The 12,726-nt window shown below is 40.5% G+C and overlaps 1 protein-coding gene and 1 long non-coding RNA gene across 2 annotated transcripts in view; both read left to right on the forward strand.

The window, feature by feature from the left end:
- LOC126376100 (insulin-like growth factor-binding protein complex acid labile subunit) overlaps positions 1 to 12,726 on the forward strand; it is a 265,800-nt gene that overhangs the window by 166,185 nt on the left and 86,889 nt on the right. The gene's annotated exons all lie outside the window — the stretch shown is intronic.
- Positions 5,805 to 10,303, forward strand: LOC126376213 (uncharacterized). Its single transcript, XR_007567697.1, has 2 exons — positions 5,805 to 6,099; positions 9,975 to 10,303. It is a non-coding gene; the product is annotated as an uncharacterized LOC126376213 (long non-coding RNA).

Below are 12,726 nucleotides of genomic sequence, written 5' to 3' on the forward strand. Positions count from 1 at the left end.
TCTGTTGGGAGAACGCAGAAGGTAATTTCTTTGAATCCCGGCTCGAACTCTAAACCACTGAATTGAACATTAAGAAGTTTGTACTCATGTTTGGATCATAGATGATTGATATCGCATGGTTTCCAGGATTTGTGCCCGTATAATGGCAATAGGCTCGCCCCTATTACATGGAACTTAAACATAGCAGGCGAGAAGTCGATGTAATATTATATTATACACCTCTGCCTACCCCTTCGGGGATGTAGGCGCGATGATATCTACTTGTAATATCCCCTGTATACAGTTATTTATAGATATCCGCGTCCCGATGCCCGCAGGGTTGGGTAAATATTTGACCTCCTATTATTGACCCTACACCTTTGACGCCTCTATGGGTAAACAACCACGCAGCGGCTTTGAAGAGTGAGGAAATCTCGATGTAAGTCTATAATTTCATTCTGCCAAGTCTAAATAGGCCCCTAGGCAAGTTTTAGATGCGAAATTTGCTGGTAAACTTGAAAAATTACACACAATTTGTGGGTTTGTAGTGACAAATGACAGACAAGAATACTTCGTAACCTTTACACGACTCGTGCATGTGAAATTGCATGTTTGTTGTTTGGAAAACACTACAGGCATTTACGTTTGTTCTTTTTTATGGTTCACGCGAAGACTATTGCTATTCTACTGTACTGTACGTTACACTCTGTCCGTTTACCGTCTGTCCGCGTGTCACTCTAACCTAACTACTCCAACTCGCTAAACGGAATAAACTTTTTAAACATATTTGCAAACGTTTTTGGTGTCCCGTAATAGTAATAGTAGTAGTAAATTGTTTTTGACATATCAACATACCATAACATAGCATCACGCCTCTATCTCCAAAAGGGTTAGGCAGAAGTGTATTAGTAAAAAACCCACCAATTGTTTTGTACAAAAATATATAATACGTACGTGTGTAAAACGACCGAATACTATAAAGATATAATATGATACCACATAAACAACCTATATACATCTCACTGCCCTTAATCAACCAGAGGGGGGGTGGCCCATGGAGCATACTCCACCACGCTACTCCACTGCATATACATAGAAAGAATAGATTTCCGAAGAAAAATAGGCATTGCTAAAAGAAACCCGAAATGCACTCACAAGAAACTTTGTTCATACAAAGTAAGTCATACTCCCGTTTATCTTTCAAAGCCTATAAAAGAAAAACGAAGGCAGTATGGGAAACTTACTCAATACTTTTCAATTAGATTGAATGAAGTAGAGTAAAAAAGTTCGAAGCACACTTGGCTGTAAAATAAAATCTCCCATTTTTATAGTTATGTCTCCATTTACCGTTCCGATACTTACAGTAGCCGAGTTTGCTTTTTTGCTACTTTAATTTAAACAACAATAAAAACTGCCTTTATTACCTTTTTATTTTCCCAAAGTTTTAACAAAGAAGTTTTACATTATAGTTTTTTTTATCATTGAATGGTGACGGTTGCACCTAATGATGATATGGAAAGGTAATATAGCTTTCTGTCTATGTAATATAAACTAAGCCCTTTATTGGCAAATCATGATAAACAGCGCAGGTACAGTCGTGAGCAATATCATGTACCCACCTTAGAACCCTGTCGCACTATCATATTTGACATTTAATGAGACTTACGGTTTAATTTGTCAAACAAGTTAATGTGACATGGTTTCAAAGTGTATACATATTAGTGCTCGTGACCGTACAATACCAGTAATCTGTTTCTGATCTTTACCACAGCTGAGTGCATATGTACGTATGTAAAAAGCCTATATGTATATGTCCCACTGCTAGGCACAGGCATCTCCTTAATCAACCGGAGGATGTATGGAGCTCCATCACGCTGGTCCACTGCGAGTTGGTGCAGGCGTTAAGGCTAGTAGCCCGCGACCAACGGCTTAACGTGCCTTCCGAAACACACACACACACAGCTGAGTAAATCATAAACATGAAGATAATACGTGTTTGTATCCTTAAGAAAGTAGCCACCACACAAAGACTCTCAGCCAGTCACGCAATAAAACGGTCCTCAGGAAATCTCCCAGATCTCCTTATCAGTGAGTTGTCGTAGTAGGGATACGGTTTACGGCCGGTTTAGGATCGCCCCATGGAGACGATCGTGGAGCGATAACGACTGAAGGGTTGAGTGTGATGACGGAACTGATGCGAAGTTTTCTAAAGCCACTTAGGAGGTAGGTATATACGAGCCACCGTTTTAAAGGCTTGTAGGTTTGTTCGGCGAGTGAATAATGCAGAAGATACCTAAACTAATAAGACTGAAACCGTAAACTTTGAAGAGCGTTCGTGGAAACTCTGTTTTACTCGTAGCAGTAGGTGGATACGGGTTAAAGTAACAGTAGTAGATTGCATCTAAATCATGTTAATAATATTCTAATATTAATTACCCTAGTTATGTTATATCGACCATGGGCGAAAATAAAATTGAAAGTTCTCACAACATACAATAGATGTATACTTAATATGTTACTCAACATACATGAGATCACGCCTGTTTCCCGTCGGCGTAGGCAGAGACCACGGAATTCCACTTACTATACACCTTCCACTCTCATCAAAGTCTTCGTGCATGCTCGCCGGTTTGGAGTACTTTTGACCAGACTCAACCCATATGCATAACATAAATAACTTATACACGTCCACAAACGTACGATGGGCACAAGCCTCCCCTCAATCTGCCGGAGGTGTATTAAATTAAACATGGGAACTTTTTCTGTCTATTAATCAAACAAAAGACTGAATTTTATAAAAGTAAGCATTAAAAATACTAATCAGTCAACGTTAAATGTAATGTATAAGAATATATACTAAACTTATACTAAGAGACAACAAAAAGCCCGTACGTTCTTGTGCGACCCAAAGAAGAGAAAGGTCAAAGTTCTGTGACCACTTATGTCATCTATATATGGCCTGAGAGGTGACCTAGAGATCAGAAAGTGACCAAGCTCGGTCATATTAAATTAGAAACATGACAATGCTAGTTTGCTGCAAATAAGTAAGTAGATGAACTGGTAAGCAGTTCATGTTTGAAAAAAAATCGCACATTTACGTTTTTCACTCCTTCATTCCCTACTACTGAATATTTAAAAAAAAATGCACTTTCATTATAGATAACTTTAATTGAATGTTTCTTCTAAGCCATCCCATAAAGTACCTCTTTATGGGTAATCGCACACACCAAAGCCAGCTTACATTTTATAGCGAAAAAATCCACTAGCCACGGAAATCCTAGGCTTACAGCTAGTTACTTCCAGAGTAAATCAGGGTGTCCAAACTTTCGGCGGATCCCGAGATTTATTCGAGATCCCGTATCTGTCGCGTATCGCCCGATCGGTTAATGAAACTTAAGAGAATACTTTCTCGGTAATCCAATATGGCTGCCGACCGCTGAGGATTTATTCGCCGCTCGATACGAATCGCGATACGCCTCTCTCGCCTCCACCACACGTAATTTAACTTCCCGAATACGGACTTTATCCGGTATCAAAAAGAAATTATAAGGGAATCCTCGTGCGGACAAGAATTGTCGTCACCCTGGTTGGGATCCAAGAAAATAATATATTTCTTGGATTTTTACTGATCCCTTAATGGTTTTTTGTTTTCCCTTTTCTGAAGTACTTTGTCATGGATAAAGGCATCTAGATGAAATAGATACCTACTAGTATAAGCCTGTGGATAAGGAGGGATTGGCCTTATCTATTGCATTGCACAGCTCCCCACAGCAGGAGAGGGGAATCGTTGATACTATGAACGTTAGTCTATACGTATGTATTTTCAGTTAAAAGTATTTCTTTCGTTTAGACATAATCATGAGAGTTCGAAATATACAAATGACTTAATTAGTCAATACGCTTTTACCCGCGCCACGTAAACAAGACAATTAATTTTATTGAAATATAAAGAGTGAATGAAGCAATATCTCCTGCACGATTACGCAGTTCATCATTGGACAAGCCAAACTCGAATTTTCGCTACTTTTAATGCATAATGACTTTAAGTCGACGTGCTCTATATCTAGCAAAATTTTAATTAAAAATTTTAGATATCGGATCAAATTGATACGATCGATGATTTTACTACTTACAAATTTTGTCGTTACGTACGAAACTACCACAGCTTAAATCACATTTGAAATGCTAAAAAACACAGACCGACATACCAATAATGTTTAAAAATGTAACATTTGTTAAAACTGCATTCACTGAACATGAAAGTAAAGGATGACGGATGTATCTGATGTAGGTACTAGAAACGGTGCTCGGTGTCAATAGGACCAAGTTCTTATCTCTCACGAGTCGTTAGCTTAACGTTTGCAAAATTTTCCATATAAATCATCACACGTTCGTAATTGCCTCACCATTTGAATATCGTTCCGAACAAGTGAGAATTCAGAACAATGAGATTATTTTACGAATGTCTATCTTTATGTCTTTATGCACCAAGACGTAAATACCTATTGTGTGAAAAACAGAAATTAATCTTAGGACGCTACATTTCTGTGGGTGTGTTAATGGACGATTTGTGGCTCCGTCCGTACATTAAGGGTTGCAATGCTGAGATGAGCTAAGTTTACTTCTGTGTGATTAATTATTATCAACTATTAATGACTGAACGAGTGATGCATAGTAAAATTGTATTTCAATTTTGACAATTCATAACTATTATAATAAATAAACATCCACAATACATACATGAAGAATATAGACCAATATAGACAGTATATAATATGTTTGTCGGAGATTGTAAAAAACGGAACGTCAAGCCAACATCGACTTGGGTGTATTCGGAATGTGCGCTGGCCACACTAAGAAGTTGGCAACACTGAGGGCTGTCAGCTGTCAGCGACGGAACCGCCAGTACACTTGGGAACGGGGAAACCGAGCGGGCGGTTGTGCCAGCGTGCGACCGACTTCACCGCGTTCCGAATAAGTAATCCGATGTTATCAAAAGAGTGCTTTATTATTTTCGATTGATTTAAACACTATTGTAATCACAATAAATCAGAGAGTACGTTAGAAGACTTATTTCGTTTAATTTGAAGATGGAAGAAAATGAACACCCACACGCCTCCCCGTCATCAGAAGTGGGATGCAACCGTGAAGAAAATCAGCGTGATTTAACTAGTAACGAAGAATCAAAATGGTTGTTATTGATGGAGCAGCAAAATCGTAATTTTATGGCCCTAATCAATGCCATGAAACCAACATCGTCGGCCAGCAAAGATATCCGGTTGCCAGAATTCGATCCAGACAAGGAAAATGTAGATGCTCGTGCCTGGATATCTACTGCGGACATGTGCATCACGGATCCGGACATGCAGGGTGCTCTGCTCATGATGACCCTCAGCCGTGCACTAAAAGGTCAAGCATCGACATGGCTGTCCCAAGTGTCCTTTCACGGAATGACATGGAGCAACTTTAAGGACCTATTCACCACCAGGTATGAGAGTGCTGAGACTGCTGCTGGGTTTCTAATTAACCTGCAGAGTAGTAGACCAAAAGATAGTGAATGTTTGGCCTCCTATGCCTCTAGATTGATGTCATCCTTAATGTCTAAATGGAAAAATCTCTCAGTAGAACAGATTGCCGTGTCAACTGTTTTGTCACATATCTCCCAATTTGAAAATCGTGTCCAAAGGCTTGCATTTACACAAAGTATAACCACGAGGAGTGAATTACAGCAAGAGCTTAAGGCTGTATCCTTCATGAAGCGCCAAATGCCGTCTACAAATGATCATAACCACGACGCTAAGAAACCTCGTTTTGCAATTGATGTCTCGAATGTGAAATGTTTCTTTTGTGGGAAATCGGGCCATAAAGCGGCACAATGTCGTTCGAGAAAAGGATCCAACACTAGGGATATCGTTTCGAAGACACCGACGGGTGACCCGAAGACATCTTCAACATCATCTCATAGCTGCTTCAGCTGTGGCGGTACCGGCCATTTTGCGAAGAACTGTCCACGGAGGAGCAGCAAGGAAAGCAACTCAAACACCACGGCCGGCCCTTTACAGGAGAAGCGTGTGAATGTCTGCACTGTCAACGCGCCAACTGGGATGCTTCGTCATGCGGGTGAGCAGTTTCATTTTACGTATGATTCAGGAGCCGAGTGTTCATTAATTAGAGAGTCAATTGCATGTAAAATTAGAGGCAAGCGTAGCTATTGTAATGTTTCATTGACAGGTATAGGGCAATCTGCTATTTTTAGTACTGTACAGATTTTGTCACAGATTGAAATTGAAGACATTTCGATAGAAGTTTTGTTACACGTTTTACCCGATCACTGTCTACACCACGATATTATCATAGGACGTGAAGTGCTAGCTTTAGGTTTAACTGTGAACATGACCTCGGATAAATTGACATTTTCTTCGACTAGGATTGTAAATACATAATTGTAATGCGCCTAAATTAAAAATCGACTTTGATTCTATAGACACGGACGCACCCCCCGAGTTTAGACACGAATTAGTAGAGCTTTTAAAATCGTTTGATACTTCGTTCACAACTGGCGTGCCCGTTACCCGCGCCGATACCGAACCTATGGTTATACGTCTGAAAGATTCGAATAAGACCGTGTACCGCCGTCCTTACCGACTTAGTGCAGAAGAGCGTAATGTTGTGCGTGAGAAAGTCAATGAGCTACTTGCCGCGAATATTATTAGACCTAGCTCGTCTCCGTTTGCCAGCCCCATTCTTCTGGTGAAGAAAAAAGACGGCAGTGACCGAATGTGCGTTGACTACCGCGAACTCAACGACAATACGGTGCCAGATAGATATCCTCTCCCTCTGATTTCAGATCAGATTGCCAGATTACACGGTTCACATTACTTTAGCATCTTAGATATGGCGTCTGGCTTTAATCAAATCCCGATACACCCGGACTCTGTTGAATGCACCTCTTTTATTACACCTGATTCTCAGTACGAGTATTTGGCAATGCCTTTTGGCTTACGCAACGCCCCCTCGGTTTTTCAACGTGCCGTTATAAACGCTCTAGGTGATCTGACAAATTCGTTTGTCGTTGTGTACATGGATGACGTCATGGTTATTGCTAAAGATCCCAAAGAAGCGCTTGAAAGACTGAAGGTGGTTCTCCAAATTTTGACTGAAAAGGGCTTTTCACTTAATTGGAAAAAGTGTTCCTTTTTAAAGAAAAAGGTAGAGTATCTAGGTTTCGAAGTCTGTCAAGGCGAGATTCGACCAAACCCAAAGAAGATAGAAGCACTTACCGCTCTTTCACCCCCAGAAACTGTAACTCAGTTGCGCCAGTTTATTGGCTTAGCCTCCTACTTCAGACAGTTTGTACCCAAATTCTCTCAGGTTATGGCACCTTTGTACTCTTTAACATCAGGTAATGGCAGACTTAACTGGAAACCGGAGCACGAGGAGATTAGACGTCAGATTGTTTCGGTATTAACGAGTGAACCGGTTTTGTCAATATTCGATCCCGATCGCGAAACTGAGCTTCATACGGACGCGAGTGCAATCGGATACGGCGCCATCCTCATTCAGAAAGTCGATAACGTACCACACGTCGTTGCCTACTACAGCCGACGCACCACGACTGCAGAGTCAAAATACCACTCTTATGAGTTGGAAACTCTCGCAGTCGTGAATGCGGTGAAGCATTTTAGGCACTTTTTGCACGGTCGTAAATTTATCGTCGTGACGGATTGCAACTCGTTAAAGTCTGCGCGTAAAAAGCTCGATCTAACGCCAAGAGTCCACAGATGGTGGGCTTTCTTACAAAGCTTCGACTTCGACGTGGTACATAGGGAAGGGAAACGTATGGTCCATGCGGATTTTCTATCGCGAAACCCTCTACCCCCAAAACCGAACAAAGCTTTTGATAAAGTAGAGCCCAAACAAATTTCAGTCGCGGAAATTTCCAAGAATTGGCTATTGGCAGAACAACAGCGAGACAGCGAAATGTGTAAACTGGTTAGTGACCTTACTGGCGGTAAACTTCCTGACGACGTCGCTAAAACTTATGAATTGCGTTCGGGTACGTTATATCGTAAAATACAACGCAATGGAAAGACACGTTGTCTTCCTGTCGTTCCAAGATCTTTGCGGTGGTCTATTGTCCATAGTGTGCACGAGGGACTGGTACATTTGGGATGGGAAAAGACAGTAGAAAAGATGTACGACTTTTACTGGTTTGAAAATATGACAAAGTTTGTGAGAAAATTTGTAGAGAATTGCGTAACTTGTCGTGTTTCTAAGTCTCATTCGGGTAAAATTCAAGCTGTGATGCATCCCATCCCCAAGGTAGCGGTCCCCTGGCACACGGTGCACATCGATGCCACTGGGAAGCTGAGTGGCAAGCGAGATGCAAAAGAATACGCATTCGTTTTAATTGACGCATTCACTAAGTATGTTCTTTTGCATCATACCCGCAACATTGACACTGCAAGCAGTATAAGAGCCGTGAAGTATAGTGTTTCCTTGTTCGGCGCACCCACGCGACTTATAGCGGATCAAGGTCGTTGTTTTGCAAGCCAGGAATTTCGAGAATTTTGCGATTCCGCCAATATCAAACTACACTTGATTGCTACCGGAAGCTCGCGTGCCAACGGGCAAGTAGAGCGGGTGATGTCGACGCTTAAGAACATGCTTACTGCATCTGAAACTTCAAACAAATCTTGGCAGGATGCTCTCCCTGACGTGCAACTCGCTCTTAACTGTTCGATCAACCGCGTCACCAAGTCGAGCCCACTTGAGTTGTTGATAGGTAGAGTCAGTCGACCGTTAGAGGTGATGTTAGCTGAGGATGTAGAGCCTACCGTTGACATAGAACAAGTTAGGGACGCCGCGGTAGCTAATATGGCTAAGGATGCTACCTATAACAAGACTCGTTTTGATGCGACAAAAGCTAGGATCGTTCCCTTTTCTGTCGGTGATTTCGTTCTACTTCAGAATGAGGAACGAAATCAAACGAAGCTAGACCCAAAGTATAAGGGTCCTTTTAAAATCATAGAGGTGTCAGACAACGATCGGTATACATTGCGTTCTTTGAACTCTAAACGTACTTACAAGTACGCCCACGACCGGCTGAGAAAAATGCCTGATCATGAGATTCCGGTAGAATCAGAAATTACTGATTAATAAGAAATTGTGTAACCCATTGACCACTATTCTAACAACTAAAATGTAAAGTTTGTGTGCTATCTGTGTTGAGATATCGCCACTTGGTGTAAGTGGCATGAGTTACTGTCGCTCGATTTAGGTGGCAGTAACGACTGTGTTGAGATATCGTCACTTGGTGTAAGTGGCATGAGTTACTGTCGCTCGATTTAGGTGGCAGTAACGACTGTGTTGAGATATCGTCACTTGGTGTAAGTGGCATGAGTTACTGTCGCTCGATTTAGGTGGCAGTAACGACTGTGTTGAGATATCGTCACTTGGTGTAAGTGGCATGAGTTACTGTCGCTCGATTTAGGTGGCAGTAACGACTGTGTTGAGATATCGTCACTCAGTAGAGTGGCATGAGTTGCTACCGCTCGATTTAGGTGGTAGTGACGCCTGGTTGTGAGATATCGTCACTCAGTAGAGTGGCATGAGTTGCTACCGCTCGATTTAGGTGGTAGTGACGCCTGGTTTTGAGATATCGTCGCTCAGTAGAGTGGCATGAGTTACTATCGCTCGTTTAGGTGATAGTAACGACCGAGATCCATAGAGTTGATGATTTGTGATTGTGGAGTTTATTTTAGTGTAAAGAGTAATTGGATTTTCAAATTTAGTTGTTTATATAGTGTGTGAATACTGGTCAATGGTCCGTGTAATAATTGATGATTTATAATGATGTAATGTGAGCCTAATCATGTAAGAATAAAGTTTGATCTCCTGTAAGATTTGTTTTGCGTTAAGATCCTTCAAGTGAGGAAATCAGGATAGGCCGAGTGGAGATACTCTGGTATTGCAGGTGACGTTTACTCTTTCAGGAGCATCACACAGGGACGTGTGACATGTCAAGATGGCCGTGTCGGAGATTGTAAAAAACGGAACGTCAAGCCAACATCGACTTGGGTGTATTCGGAATGTGCGCTGGCCACACTAAGAAGTTGGCAACACTGAGGGCTGTCAGCTGTCAGCGACGGAACCGCCAGTACACTTGGGAACGGGGAAACCGAGCGGGCGGTTGTGCCAGCGTGCGACCGACTTCACCGCGTTCCGAATAAGTAATCCGATGTTATCAAAAGAGTGCTTTATTATTTTCGATTGATTTAAACACTATTGTAATCACAATAAATCAGAGAGTACGTTAGAAGACTTATTTCGTTTAATTTGAAGATGGAAGAAAATGAACACCCACACGCCTCCCCGTCATGTTTATATATTTATGAAATATATATTATATTATAATTTATTTGAATGTGGTTTGTAGGTTTAGGTTAATATTGTGTCTTATATTAGTATAAGTAATTTCTAAATAATTTGTACGCGTATGTATGGCTATCTATATAATATTATACGTTGAAATTCTCTCTTGTCACGTAGGTCAGCTGGAAGAAATCTCTTTGTTTAGAGATAAGCTTGCCTGTACTATCTGTTTTCTTTGTATGTTTCTGGTGTCTGTTTCATTGTGTACAAATAAATAAATAAATAGACTAAAATTAAATGAAGCACAATATGAATCACCTACACACCGCAACGATTAAGCACGGCAAAATAATTACTTAAACAACATTAGACTCATAATGTTCTAAAGCATTTAGAAACTTCTACCACATAAATCTTCACATGGATATTATATGAGCATGCCGGTTACCTTAAAACCATAGCGGAACATCACTTCAAACACACCAACATAATTTTCGCAGAAACAATCACCTTAAACTGAAAATAAAGGACTTTGACAAATGTTTAAAATACCACGCATCCATTTAGCTAAGTTATTACTTGGCAACAGTATTCTGTTGCCATATCATTATCATCCTCCTGTCCTTGTCCCACTCTTAAGTGGGACCGGCATAACATACATTCTTCTTCCCCTCACCTCTGTCAGTCGTCTCAGTACTCACGTACATTTCACACACATATCCTTCTTCACACAATCCTTATCTATCCATATTCATACTCATCACTTTTATCGTAATGTACCTTTCATTCCTCCTCATCACACGCCCATACCACGCTTACCTGTTGCTCCTCAGTATCTCGTTGACCGGCGTTACTTTCAGGCTTCCTCTTATATATTTATTTCTAATCATGTCCATTCTGGTCACACCACACATCCGTCTTAACATCGCATCACTGCCATGTGTACTCTTCTTTCATCAATCCTCATTGTTGTCCGTACAGAACCATACCGCACGATAGATCTTATGAACGTCTTGTAAATCCTTTCAGCTTCATAATTATGCTTTAGCGGGCCATATGTAGTCCCTGAGACGTGTCACAAATTTCATTCATCCCGCATTTATACTGTTCCACACATCCCTGTCAATGTCGCTGTCGTTTTGGATCAATAATCCGAGATATCTGAAATCGGAGCAGACTGGGAGAAATACACCATTTGAGGTTCTGTGGGAAAAATTGGACGCGCCACCACCAAAACGCAGAACAAGTGCTCAGTCTTGGATCAGTAGAAACTAATACTCAGTCCGAATATCAGATTGAAATAACATACCTTGTAATTTTCTTACTTATGCATTAAATTGTATTGTCAAACTTCAGTACTGTTATAGTTTTCAATATTTTAACTGACGCGACTGAGGAATTATGTCTATTCTAACCTTTCTGACCCTTGTAATATGTTGGACCATATATGGCTGGCGAACTAATCACCTATCGTCATGCGGTTCATCATAGCAACCTTAACTTCGCACCAGAGTGGCTGCAAAGTTATCTTCTAACACTGCCTACCGACATGAATCTATGTGTATGTGTATTTATCATTTTAACAGTATTTTATTAGACATAATATATCGACAATATAAACATGAACGCTTAGCAACAAAGTAAATTGTACTCGTAAGCTGCGTACTAAACAGTTTTGTTCATTTACACAAGTGTGAACACAATAAATATGCTGCAGCGCAATATTCGACAAACATTAAAGTTTTATTGCGTACCTACCACATCGATCCGCTTCCCTAAATTAATTCGGTCGTTTTCATTGCTTCATAAATCTAAAGTTTACAACCCACAGTCTTGGCTCCGCGGATCCTCACAGTTAACTAGATGAATTGTCTGTCTGTGCGTAGAGAGCATTTTTCAATGCCATTGTTGAGTGTTATTTAAAAGCCGAAACTCTGAAACGCCATCACTCATGTGGAGAACCACCGTGTTTAAAATCAAAGTTTCGTCATTACTCGTACACGTGCGGTGGCTTATGTTGTTGAATATGGACATGAATAAAGTTATGTTAAGTATATAAACCTATTAGGATAGAATCACTTTCAGTTTGAGGCTACTATATTCGAATTTCATAAAATTTAAAACTTTATAGTGACAGGTTACATACACACACCTCGTATACTTTTCCTTCCCATTTGGAAAAATATTGAGTCTACTACATTATTTGAAAACAAATAAATATAGTTGAAGATTATTCTCTTTATAATATAAATAACAGTGTAATATATAGGTAGGTACATACTTCAGGCAAATCAACCAGCGAAGTTGATGCAAAGTACTCATTCATTAGTGCTCTAACTCCGTTGAACTCACGCCAAGCCCAAGTGGAATTCG

Source organism: Pectinophora gossypiella, chromosome 1 (genome assembly GCF_024362695.1).
Source record: "Pectinophora gossypiella chromosome 1, ilPecGoss1.1, whole genome shotgun sequence".
Lineage (NCBI taxonomy): Eukaryota > Metazoa > Arthropoda > Insecta > Lepidoptera > Gelechiidae > Pectinophora > Pectinophora gossypiella.